General features: G+C 44.8%; 1 protein-coding gene across 2 annotated transcripts in view; it reads left to right on the forward strand.

Moving 5' to 3' along the window:
- Positions 1–8,295, forward strand: part of SCN1B (sodium voltage-gated channel beta subunit 1) — a 71,366-nt gene extending 63,071 nt beyond the window's left edge. For both annotated transcript variants that reach the window (XM_077456440.1, XM_077456439.1), the window contains exon 7: positions 911–8,295. The gene's annotated coding sequence lies outside the window, so the exon portion shown is untranslated. The remainder of the gene's footprint in view (positions 1–910) is intronic.
- The last annotated feature ends 1,966 nt before the right edge of the window (positions 8,296–10,261 follow it).

The following is a 10,261-nucleotide window of genomic DNA, read 5'->3' on the forward strand; positions in this document are numbered from 1 at the left end:
TCCTTCCAATCCATTCTCTCCTTTCCTTTCCTTCCTATCCATTCTCTCTCTCTCTCTCTCTTCCTTTCCTTTCCTTCTCTCTTTCTCTTTTCCTTTCCTTCTCTCCCTCTTTTCCTTCCCATCTCTTCTCTCCCTCTTTTCATTTCCTTTCCTTCTCTCTCTTTTCTTTTCCTTCTCTCTCTCTTTTGCTTTCCTTCTCTTTTCCTTTCCCTTCCTTGACTCTCTCCTCTCCTTTCCTTTGCTTTCCTTCTCTCTCTCCTTCCCATCCATTTTCCCCTTTCCTTTCCTTCCCATCCCTTCTCTCTCTTTTCATTTCCTTTCCTTCAATTCTCTCTCTCTCTCTTTACCTTGCCTTTCCTCTCTGTTTTCCTTTCATTTCCATTCACTTCCTTTCCTTTCTTTCCCTTTCCTCGATTGCCTTTTCCTTCACTTCTCTCTCTTTTTCTTCCCTTCACTTCTCTCTCTCTCTCTCTTATTTCCTTTCCTTTATTTTTCTTTTATTCCCTTCCCTCTCTTTTCCTTTCCTTCACTTCTCTCTCTCTCTCCTTTCCTTCAGTTCTATTTCTTTTCATTTCCTTTTTCTCTTTTCCTTTCCTTTCCTTTCTTTTATTTCCCTTCTCTCTCTCTCTCTCTATTTCCTTTCCCTCTTTCCTCCTGGAGCAGTGAGCGGTTCTCTTGATAAGACTCCTCCTCTGGCTGCTGTGTTCCCCTCCTCTGCCAGTCCTGATATCAGTCATGGGGTAGAGCGCTGAGCTCACTCAGGGCTTCCTATTCCGGGGCAGTGAGGGGTTGTTGGAAAGATGGACACCGGCAGGGCCGCCAAGAGAACCCGAATGAACCTGAAGGGGTAAAATTGACTCTTTAAATGAAGTGAAGAACTCCTTTAACTTCAGTTTTGTTTCTTCGGCAGCTGGAGGAACGGATTACCCCGGAGGCCAATCGACACGGACCGGCTCCGACCGAAAACTGTAACGGGTCACAGACAAGGCCATGCCCAGCAACTAACCCTTTCACTCCCTGGAGCCTGTCACCCCATTTTTACTCTTCTTATGTCCGACTAGAACTGCTGCCCCATCCGACCCGTCTGAGTCACCATGATATGCAGTCATCTTCAGCTCTCTCCCCTCCCCCACCCCAGAATTCTTGGGGGTGAAGATCTGTTGCTTCCATGAAAGAACGCCTTGTTTCCAAAAAGACGCCGATTGCTTCCTTTTTTTTTTTTCTGATGCGTTTACAGGAGCCTGGGGTCACCTACCTTCTGAAACGCGTTAACCATCAGCCGGCATTAAGCAGTTTATGAGGCTTTTACAACATGCGTTGACCCAGGATTGCCGACCACAAACAGAGCCACCTCCACCCTGAACTGAGGACGTATGGAGGCCACCATTGCCAACCTCTACTTCTGAAAATACTAGTTACCTGGCTGTCGTGCTAATCCCGAAGCTTCAGGTTTTTTTTTGTAGGACTTTAGTTTGGGGTTTCCCTTTATGGGAAGTTAGTTGGGTCCTTGTAGAGTTCCTAGGCTGCTCAACTCTGGCAGGTCCCCAGTAGGGGGGGCTGGTTCCTCAGGCAGGACATTTGTGTGTGTGCAATTTAATTCTAAGCCCTGAAGAAGGGGAGGCAGATTTCCCAGAAGCGTGTTGGTTATTTATTTTACAAAAAAAAAAAAAAAAAACGCCTGGAACCAAATTTTCAACGTGCTCCTCGTGGCACCCAGCTAATGTCCTGCCATGGGATCACCACCTTACCTGGTACAAGTTGACTTTGCCCAGCTGCTCCGGTTTTGAAAAAAATCCTCTGTGACTGGGGAAAATACCCCATTATGGCCACTAGGTGGAGATGAGGAGCATATTTATTACCTGGTATACTCAGCACCATCTAGTGGCCATAATGCAGTATTTCTCCCCATTCACACTAAATAACATTTAATCTACAGAGGGAAAAAAAAGGCTGAGAACATTTGATTTTGCACAGCTGCTTCAGTTTTGATAAATCCTCTGTGAATAGGGAAAATACCCCCCACTAGATAGAGCTGAAGAGCATACTTGTTACCTATGATAGTCAGCGCCATCTAGCGGCCTTAATGCGGTAATTCTGCCCATTCACACTAAATAATATTCAATCTACAGAGAAAAAAAGGCTGAGGACATTTGATTTTGACCAGGCACAGCTGCTTCCGTTTTGATAAATCCTCTGTAAATGGGGAAAATACCCCATTATGGCCACTAGGTGGAGATGAGGAGCATATTTATTACTTAGAATACTCTGTGCCATCTAGTGTCCATAATGGGATATTAAAAAAAAAAAAAAAAAAAAAAGCCTGAGAACATTTGATTTTGTCTATCCACAGTTGCTTCAGATTTGACAGATCCTCTGTGAATGGGAAGAATACCCCATTATGGCCACTAGATGGAGCTGAGGAGTATACATATTAACTAGGATAGTTAGCGCCATCTAGTTGCCATAATGGCATATTTGTAAAAAAACAAACCTGAGGACATTCGATTTTTCCCATTCACAGCTGCTCCAGCTTTGACAAATACTCTGTGAATAGGAAAAATACCCCACTATGGCCACTAGGTGGAGCTAAAGAGCATACTTATTACCTAGGCTACTCATCGCCATCTAGTGGCCGTATTGCAGTATTTCAACCCAATTACACTAAATAACATTCAATCTACAGAGGAAAAAAAGCCTGAGAACATTTGATTTTGACCAGGCGCAACTGCTTCAGTTTTGAAAAATCCTCTGTGAATGGGAAAAATACCCCAGTGTGGCCACTAGGTGGAGCTGAGGAGCATAATTATTACTTAGGATACTCAGCAGCATCTAGAGGGCGTAATGCAGTATTTCTCCCTATTCACGCTAAATAACATTTGCGAAATACCCCAATATGGCCACTAGATGGAGCTGAGGAGTATACTTATCAACTAGGATACTTAGCGCCATCTAATGGCTATAATGGGAAATTTCTAAAAAAAATAAATAAAAAAGCCTGAGAACATTTGATTCTGACCAGGCGCAGATCCTCTGTGAATGGTAAAAATACCCCAGTATGGCCACTAGGTGGAACTGAGGAGCATACTTATTACTTAGAATACTCAGCACCATCTAGTGGCTGTAATGCAGTATTTCTCCCTATTCACGCTAAATAACATTTGAGAAATACCCCATTATGGCCACTAGATGGCTCTGAGGAGCATACTTATTAACTAGGATACTTAGCGCCATCTGGTGGCCATAATGGGACATTTCAAAAAAAAAAGTCTGAGAACATTCTATTTTGTCCATGCACAGCTGTTCCAGCTTTGGTAAATCCTCTGTGAATGGGGAAAATACCCCATTATGGTCACTAGGTGGAGCGGAAGAGCATACTTATTACATAGGCTACTCATCGCCATCTAGTGCCCGTAATGCAGTATTTCTACCCATTCAGATTAAATAATATTCAAGCTACAGAGAAAAAAAGCCTGAGAACATTAAATTGTGCCCGTGCACAGCTGCTCCAGTTTTGACAAATCCTCTGAGAGTGGGGAAAATACTCCATCATGGCCACTGGATGGAGCGGAGGAGCATACTAATTACCTAGGATACTCAGCGGCATCTAGTGGGCAGAATGCAGTATTTCTCCTTATTCACGCTAAATAACATTTGAGAAATACCCCCTTATGGCCACTAGATGGAGCAGAGGAGCATACTTATTAACTAGGATACTTAGCGCCATCTAGGGGCCGTAATGCAGTATTTCTACCCATTCACACTAAATAATATTCAAGCTACAGAGAAAAAAAGCCTGAGAACATTCAAATTTGCCCATGCACAGCTGCTCCAATTTTTACAAATACTCTGAGAATTGGGAAAATACCCCAGTATGTCCACTAGGTGGAGCTGAGGAGCATACTTATTACCTAGGATACTCAGCGGCATCTAATGGTCAAAATGCAGTATTTCTCCCTATTCACACTAAATAACATTTGAGAAATACCCCATTATGGCCACTAGATGGAGCAGAGGAGCATACTTATTCACTAGGATACTTAGCGCCATCCAGTGGCCATAATGGGATAGTTAAAAAAAAAAAAAAGCCTGAGAACATTTAAGTATTTTGTCCATGCACAGCTGCTCCAGTTTTGACAAATCCTCTGTGAATGGGGAAAATACACCATTATGGCCACTGGATGGAGCGGAGGAGCATACAAATTACTTACAATACGCAGTGCCATCTAGTGGGCAGAATGCAGTATTTCTCCCTATTCACGCTAAATAACATTTGAGAAATACCCCACTATGGCCACTAGATGGAGCTGAGGAATATACTTATTAACTAGGATACTTACTGCCATCTAGTGGCCATAATGGGATATTTCTAAAAAAATAAAAAGCCTGAGAACATTCAACTTTGCCCATTCACAGCTGCTCCAGTTTTGACAAATCCTCTGTGAATGGGGAAAATACCCCATTATGGCCACTGGATGGAGTGGAGGAGCATACTTATTACCTAGAATACGCAGTGCCATCTAGTGGGCAGAATGCAGTATTTCTCCCCATTCACACTAAATAACATTAACTAGATAGAGCTGAGGAGCATACTTATTACCTAGGATACTTAGCGCCATCTAGTGGCCGTCGTGCTGTATTTGCTAAATAACATTCTATCTACAGAGAAAAAAAAAAAAGCCTGAGAACATTCGATTCTGCCCCGTTAGCAAAGAGAGATTTTTACATGCAGTTTCGAAGGACGAAGAGATATTCAGATTTTATATAGATACACCCTTTAGTTTAAAGAAATGTATATTTTAATAAGTCGAATTGTAGCAAATGAATACTGTTATGCAAAAACTGTCGTCCCAGAGCCTTTAGCGCCTGAACCGCAAGTCTCACAATGACCCGGGTCGCCCAATTTTTGATTTATCAGGCATGTTCAGAAGATGTTTGCATGTCGCTATCCACAGATATATCTGCTTTTTTGTTATTTTTTTTAATTTTCCCGCCGCGTAATGCCCCTAGGCGTAGTACTTACCTTACCGGGGCCGGGGTCTGTAATCACAGTATTGTAACAAAAAAAAAAACGCCGTCCTGAGCCGTCCGGCGCCCAAATCCACGTCCAAAGCTTTAATCAAACGGTCACGTCGGCGGTCAGGTGCTGCGGAGGTGGGGGGAGCAGGGTGGCGGGACACCGTCCGATCCCGCTTCTTCAGTCGCCTTCCGCCAACATGGCCGACGTTGTGAATGTTGAAACGTTTAAACACCGGGAAACAGTCCGGCCGCGGCGACCCGATTCCGGAGATCGTGGAGCTGGGGGGGGGGGGGGGAGGGGTAGAGGGGTGCGGGGAGGGGTGGGTCAAAAGGGGGTTAAAGGACTTTTTAACAAAGCATGTTATTTATTTTGTAATACGGAAAATAAAGCGGAATCTAATTAGAATTATATTATGTATGAACGATGAAGGAAGATTCGAAAAGGTCGACTCTCTCTCTGCGAGGCTTGCTTTAGGATGCCGGCCGTGCGTTTTTTGCTTGCAGGCTTTTTACGAGCAGCAAACAAGGCACAGGTTTACTATTTAAGGTCCAGCCTTATTGGAGTGCTGGCTGTAGCTTTTTACCCATGCTGCTAGCAAAGCTTCAATCTTTTAGCGACTCGCTTAAAGCTACAGCCAGCTCTTTTTAATAGCATCCTTATTCAACCTTGTAGCTGAAGGATGTTTAAGGGGCTCTGATTAAGCTGCTCAGGACTTGTTTTAGGGGTCAGCAAAGCTCTCTCCTGTAACTGACATCAAACCAAATGAAGTCTGATTGGCTACAATTTATTGTAGGGGAATGTACTGCACACACGGGTGCAGCGTTGGATGTGCCTAAGCCTATGAAAATGCATCCAAGGTGCCCTTGGTTGCCTTTGACAAATGCCTTGAGTAGGAAATGTAGAGATGCTTTACAGCCCAACTTCACTCCTGCACTTTAGGAATGCTTCAGCGCATCTTAATCTGCACAAACGGCATGCAAAGCTCTGCACCGTTGCATTGACAGCTACAGCCTGCATCAATTCCTAACATTGAGCTGCATTTCTAAGGCTGTCTGTAAGCTTCCAGCATTTATGATCGGAGCCCAATTGCACTTTTGCACTTTAGGAATGCTTTAGTGCATCACACATGGCATGCAAAGCTGAGCCTGCATGGCTGCTTACTGTTGAGCTGCATTTAGGAAAACGCTGTTTCCAGTATTTCAGACTTCAAGACGCTCTGAGACTGCTTGCTGTACACATTGCACTTCGGGCATCCACGAGGGTGTACATGAATCGCAAAGGGTACAATGACCTTTACCTAAAATCTTTGTACTGTATATACCCCAAGGTACTAGACTGCCCCCTCGGGGCCCTTTTCAGTAAGCAGTTTTTGCATTAGATCTGGGAACTCTGCTGCCCCCTGGGGACCCTTTATTAGTAAGCAGCAGTTTTGCAGTATATTTGGGAACTCTGCTGCCCCCTGGGGGCCCTTTTCAGTAAGCAGTTTTTGCAGTATATCTGGGAACTCTGCTGCCCCCAGGGGACCATTTACGAGTAAGCAGCAGTTTTACAGTATATCAAAAAACTATGCTTCCCCCTGGGGGCCCTTTACCAGTAAGCAGTAGTTTTGCAGTAGATCTGGGAACTGTGCTGCCCCCCTGTGCTGTTTCTTCAGTATATCTGGGAACTCTGCTGCCCCCTGGGGGCCCATTATCAGTAAGCAGCAGTTTTGCAGAATATTTGGGAACTCTGCTGCCCCCTGGGGGCCCATTATCAGTAAGCAGCAGTTTTGCAGTAGATCTGGGAACTGTGCTGCCCCCCTGTGCTGTTTCTTCAGTATATCTGGGAACTCTGCTGCCCCCTGGGGGCCCATTATCAGTAAGCAGCAGTTTTGCAGAATATTTGGGAACTCTGCTGCCCCCTGGGGGCCCATTATCAGTAAGCAGCAGTTTTGCAGAATATTTGGGAACTCTGCTGCCCCCTGGGGACCCTTTATCAATAAGCAGCAGTTTTGCAGTAGATCTGAGAACTCTGCTGCCCCCTGGAAACCCTTTATCAGTAAGCAGCAGTTTTGCAGTAGATCTGGGAACTCTGCTGCTCCCTGGGGACCCTTTATCAGTAAGCGGTTTCTGCAGTATATCTGTGAACTCTGCTGCCCCCCCTATGGGCCCTTTATCAGTAAGCAGCAGTTTTGCAGTATATTTGGGAACTCTGCTGCCCCCTGGGGGTCCTTTTTGAGTAAGCAGCAGTTTTAAGGTATATCGGAAAACTCTGCTGCCCCCTGGGGGCCCTTTATCAGTAAACTGTTTCTGCAGTATATCTGGGAACTCTGCTGCCCCCCGGGGACCCTTTATCAGTAAGCTGTTTCTGTGGTATATCTGGGAACTCTGCTGCCCCCTGGGAGGCCTTTATCAGTAAGCTGTTTCTGCAGTATTTATTGGAACTCTGCTGCCCCCTGGGGACTCTTTATGAGTAAGCAGCAGTTTTGCAGTATATCAGAAAACTCTGCAGCCCCCTTTATCAGTAAGCAGCAGTTTTGCAGTATATCTGGGAAGTCTGCTGCCCCCTGGGGGCCCTTTATGAGTATGCAGTTTTTGTAGTATACCTGAAAACTCTGCTGCCCCCTGGAGATCCTTTATCCATAAGCAGTTTAGCAGTATATCTGGAAACTCTGCTGCCCCCCCCCCCCCCCGGAGACCCTTTACCAGTAAGCAGCTTTGCAGTCATCCTGCTGCCCCCCCTTCTGGCGAGTCTGATGCATTACACCCTTCCTTCCAGGCCTCAGAGAGAACGTCACGCTCCTGACAGATTTTCCTCAGTAGTATATAATTTAGTAGGGCTACTGCGTAGCCGCCAAACCAAGTAGGATGCATGCCGAAGTTTACTGTACCAACAGGCTACGGGCCTTGCCGAAAGCAAGCTTCTACCGTTTTCTTGTGCCTGCTTGTTAACCCCTTCCGGTTTCGCGCACTTGCAGATTCTGGGCAGGAAGGTGTTAAACACGAGCGTCTGTCCGTCCCGTCTGTCTCTTATTACTCGCTGTCACTCAGTATTCCCTGCTGTACAATGCCATGGAAATATCCTTTTCGTCATTTCCATCTTCCTCGGTTTTCTCTCGGTTGGGTTTTTATACATATTTGCAATTTTTATGTTGTTTGATGAGCTGAGGATTTTGCTGGCTGTGTGGCAACTTTGTTTCTTTTTTTTTTTTTTTTTTTTTTATTTCTTTTCTTTTTTTTTTTTTTGAAATAAAATATTCTATTTATTTGATTGGAAAATAATAAAGAATTCTAACAATGCCAACGTCTTGCTATGTCCCTGTAACCTTTTCCATTGTGTTTTCAGCCAGTCCGGATCTCGGGGGATTGCGGAAGTTACCTGATTTATTGGGTTTTGTTTGCTGTTCCATATTTTCATGATGATGCACATTTGAAGGATCTTGGGGGTGGTGGTGGGGGGGGGGGGGGGGGAGCGTAGGTTTTTTAACCATAAATATACACACTGGGCATTTACAAAGCTTGGCAAGAGTTTCAAGACGCTTCCTTTAAGTAATTCAAATGTATCAAAAACCAGAGAACACAAATCTGATATATTGCAGCTTCCCGATCCTCACATGTGCTGGTTCAATTTCCATTTTTTTCAGGCTATTTCCCATTATTTTCCCCTAGTGATCCTGCCAAGAACACGCTTCCTATGCCAGGGTGACAACACTTAACGTACCCAATGAGAAGCAGGAACAGGACTACAAAACAGCCCCCTCTTCTTATCGCCATAATAAAGGGTGGAGGGGCCCTGTAGTCCACTGAGCTAAATGTAAACTCCTTGTACTATGGAGGAGCAGCAACAGGACTACAAAACAGACCCCTCTCCTTATAGCCATAATAAAGGGTGGAGGGGTTCTGTAGTCCACAGAGATAAATGTATCAATGTACTGTAGCTATGGAGGAGCAGGACTACAAAACAGACCCCTCCCCTTATAGCCATAATAAAGGGTGGACGGGTTCTGTAGTTTGTAGAGCTAACTGTATCGCTGTACTGTTTGTATGGAGGAGCAGGAACAGGGCTACAATACAGCCCCCTCTGCTGATAGCCATAATAAAGGGTGGAGGGGTTCTGTAGTCCACTGAGCTAACTGTGATCTCCTTGTAATGTATCTTTGGAGGAGCAGGAACAGGACTACAAAACAGCCCCCTCTCCTTCTAGCCATAAGGGTGGAGGGGTTCTGTAGTCCACAGAGAAAGTTGTATCAATGTACTGTATCTATGGAGGAGCAGAAACTGGACTACAAAACAGCCCCCTCTCTTCTTATAGCCATAATAAAGGGTGGAGGGGTTCTGTAGTTTGTAGAGATAACTGTATCACTGTACTGTATCTATGGAGGAGCGGGAACATGGCTACAATACAGCCCCCTCTGCTTATAGCCATACTAAAGGGCGGAGGGGTTCTGTAGTCCATAGAGTTAACTGTTAAGTCCTTGTACTGTATCTATTGAGTAGGTACAGGACTACAAAATAGCCCCTTTCCTCATAGCCATAATAAAGGGTGGAGGGGTACAAAACAGCCCCCCCCCCCTCTCCTTATAGCCATAATACAGGGTGGAGGAGCTCTGCAGATAGAACAGTGAACTCACTGTGCTGTATCTGTGGAGGACCGGGGCTACAAAACAGCCCTTTCTCTGTATTGACATAATAAAGGGTGGAGGGCTTCTGTAGTCCACAGAGACAATTGTGAGCTCATTATACTGTATCTATGGGGCAGCAGGAACAGGGCCACAAAACAGCCGTCTCTGAGTCTGAACTGAACAATGAAAGATCAGCCAAGCAAGGCTTCGGTATGAAATCGGGTCCCATTAATATCCCCTGTGAATTCAGACACAGATTGGGGTTCATTAACCGGAGAGTTCAAAATCTGGTGCAGCTCCGCATGGGAGCCAATCAGCTTCTAACTCCAGCTTGTTTAGAAGCTTTGATAAAAAAAAAAAAAAAATCTGGAAGCTGATTGGCTTCTGTGCAGAGCTGCACTGGATTTTGCAGTAAACCAATCTGAATGCGTCTGAACTCACAGGCGATATTAATGGAACCCTAACCTCTCTGATAAATGACCCCCATAGGGTGTTTGTTTAAAAAAAAAAAAAAGAAAAAAAAAAAGAAACAGCTGTTACATTGATCCGGCGCATATTGGGAATGTTCTCCTTCTAGTAAATCTACAGGTCGAATGTTATTAATTCATTAAAAAAGTGTCTCAGGTAAATACCACATTATGGCC

Source organism: Lithobates pipiens, unplaced genomic scaffold (assembly GCF_037356315.1).
Source record: "Lithobates pipiens isolate NorthernLeopardFrog02 unplaced genomic scaffold, aLitPip1_a1.2 Scaffold_27, whole genome shotgun sequence".
Taxonomy (NCBI): domain Eukaryota; kingdom Metazoa; phylum Chordata; class Amphibia; order Anura; family Ranidae; genus Lithobates; species Lithobates pipiens.